This window comes from Schistocerca piceifrons, chromosome 5 (genome assembly GCF_021461385.2).
Source record: "Schistocerca piceifrons isolate TAMUIC-IGC-003096 chromosome 5, iqSchPice1.1, whole genome shotgun sequence".
In the NCBI taxonomy this organism is placed as follows: Eukaryota; Metazoa; Arthropoda; class Insecta; order Orthoptera; family Acrididae; genus Schistocerca; species Schistocerca piceifrons.
The window spans coordinates 198,430,530-198,433,390 of NC_060142.1; the positions used below are offsets into that span (position 1 = coordinate 198,430,530).

The 2,861-nt window shown below is 45.4% G+C and overlaps 1 non-coding gene across 1 annotated transcript; it reads left to right on the top strand.

Moving 5' to 3' along the window:
- Positions 1 to 1,226: 1,226 nt before the first annotated feature.
- Trnaa-ugc lies at positions 1,227 to 1,300 on the top strand. The gene has a single exon. It is a non-coding gene; the product is annotated as a tRNA-Ala (tRNA).
- Positions 1,301 to 2,861: the final 1,561 nt, after the last annotated feature.

Below are 2,861 nucleotides of genomic sequence, written 5' to 3' on the forward strand. Positions count from 1 at the left end.
ACCTTGGAAGGTAAACATAATAGGGCTATTAACAAATGTTAGTCTCTCATGCGCTTCTTCCAGTGGTTTATTCATTTCTTTTCCACGCGTTCTCACAAGTATTTCCACTAAGTTTCATTGTCCTAATGTCACTCATTTTTCACGCTGCCCCCCCCCCCTTCAACTAAAGAAAGTATTATTATAACCGCCACGTATATAGAAATCCTAAAATGGATTTAAATCTACGATTTTAAAATTTTACATGGCATTCTGTAATTGAAGCACAGCCGTCACGCTAGTTCATCTCCCATTATTATTGCTGAATCTCATATATGCAATATGCGATGGATATAATTCGTTATGAAAATTGAGGATCGAAAGCTCTGTACCGACATGTAAGGAAATAATTTATTTGGGTGATTTAAATAATTTGTCCTTCCACATTTTGACCGCTGAGGAGGTTTCAGCTGCCAGCTTTGAATGCGGTCGGCGAGGGGAGAAAGCTGACGGATTCTAATAAATGCTGCCGGCCCGTACAATAGCCGCCCCGGCCTAGCGGTTGAATAGACTGGGGGGCGGGCGAGGTCACCGTTCACACGAAAGGAGCTTAAGACGTCGCCCACGGCTCGCCTTCAGATGTTAGCAACCGCCGGCTTGCGGATGCCATGACCACCGTTTTACGAGGGCAAAGGCTGTTGTCCAGAGTGGCGTGTTTTGAGAGAGATGGCGGAGGACAGATGCAATGGCTTATGTATATGAAGATGGTATATGTTCTTTCGGACATGTCCGAAAGAACAGATACCATCGGTGACATGCAGCTCGTTAGAATGAAATTACAATGAAATGAATACCCCTAGCTGCATACAGGTATTGACATAATTCAACGGGGACAGTTGAAAATGTGTGCCCCGACCGCGACTCGAACCCGGGATCTCCTGCTTACATGAGAGACGCTCTGTCCATCTGAGCCACCGAGGACACAGAGGATAGTACGACTGTAGGGACTTATCTCTGGCACGCCTCCCGTGAGACCCACAGTCTCAACTTATTGTCCTGCACTATATTCATAGTGCCCCTGCCCATTACACTCATTACTCGCGGCGTTTTGCAGACTCCCGTAAGAATCCGGGCACTGTTTGTTCATCCGCACAGAAAAAGATGGTCAAATGGCCGGTGGGATTTATATGGTATCTGTGGGTCTCACGGGTGGCATGTCAGAGATAAGTCCCTGCAATCAATCCTCTGCGTCCTCGGTGGCTCAGATGGATAGAGCGTCTGCCATGCAAGCAGGAGATCCCGGGTTCGAGTCCCGGTCGGGGCACACATTTTCAACTGTCCCCGTTGACTTATATCAACGCCTGTATGCACCTAGGGGTATTCATTTCATTGTAATTTCAATGGCTTATGGTATTATCCGCTGGAGATTTGCGGAAGCGGGCGTCCGTCTCCACAAGTGCCTGAGGATCTGGGCGTCACACTCAGACTGTGTCATTACCATGGTCCGTAGGTCACGCCCAAGACCTTCCCGCGCAGACATCTGTGATTGGAAAGTTGACTCTTGACGTCAGCTCATGATTACGGCCGCTGTAGAGATCAGCCGCTAAGGTGACGGAATTTTGTAGTGATTTGCCGAGTTTATTGACAGCCAAGACCGATGTAAAAATTGTTGTTAAGCTGCAACTGGCTTGTCACCATTGTAGTGGAGCAGAACCTCTGGCAGAGCCGTAGCGAAGAAAAACACATAGAGGGCGTCGGACGTTACTTACTCTTCTGTACTTTGTCAGAGAACAGTTTGTCAGAGTCCCACCTGCTCAGTCCCCCGGAAAATAGAGTTTCGTTGTTGAGTTTGCAGCCCTCTACCTCTGACTCCATCTGTCTCATTTCAGAGCATTGGGCCATGAATCGCTGCAATCATCTCCCGAAATTCGCTGTTGTAATAATATACGCCGCTCTGGCTAATAGGGAATTCGAAAACCGATTTCACGTCCCAACGCAGTGGCCTTGTTTTGACAGCAGATGCACTTAGCACCACATTTTCTTCATTAGCATCAGGGTGGCAAAGTGCTCAATCACTCACATGTTAACTGCGATTACAACTAATTTGCATCTCATTGCGGCCTCAGTAGTCGCGTATGACGGCCTCACAGCAGTTTTCTCAAATCGCTCCTCCATTGCATTTTGGCAGTGCCTCTATCTCTTTCTGATAGTAAATTTGTCAATATATTATGTAAGTTATGATGCTCTTAATGCTCACATTAGAATTTCATGCTCACGTTTGTCTGTAAGTCAATGAATCGCAGTGTAATCCTGTACGTCAAAATTTCGTCTGTGGAACTACGCAGTTGCCCCGGCATTACTACCCGTCATTATTTTGGGAGGAAGATAGTAATCAATATCTCAATTAAATTTATTTGAAGTTTAGCTGGCTCAAGAGGGGTTGCATTGGGGTCAAATAAAGCCTTGCATATAATTAATGTGAATCGTGATGAGTGTGATACGCTTCAAGCATAGCTCCGGTCCTAATTTGCATATCAGTAAGGGATACCCGCATGCAACCGCAGTCCAGTTTCCACAACTGGCGACCCATCCTCTAGCATCGATCCTCCCAGAATCTTCCAATTAAAATACAGAATTGTTTTTCCTCAACACTCACACATGATTTTTTTTTGTTGTTTTTTCAACATTAGTTCCGCAGTAGCGTTTATGTCCTGGTGCGTTAATACTATCCTTGTTCTTTATCTTCATTTAGTGGACTATCATCAGTGACAGTTGATGGGTTGTGGGTTCTGTCTCACATACATGTGCTCAGAGTATGGAATATAGACGTTGTCACCGGCTGCGATGGACTATTTAAATTTTGTTTGTCATTTTTTTTTTTTTTT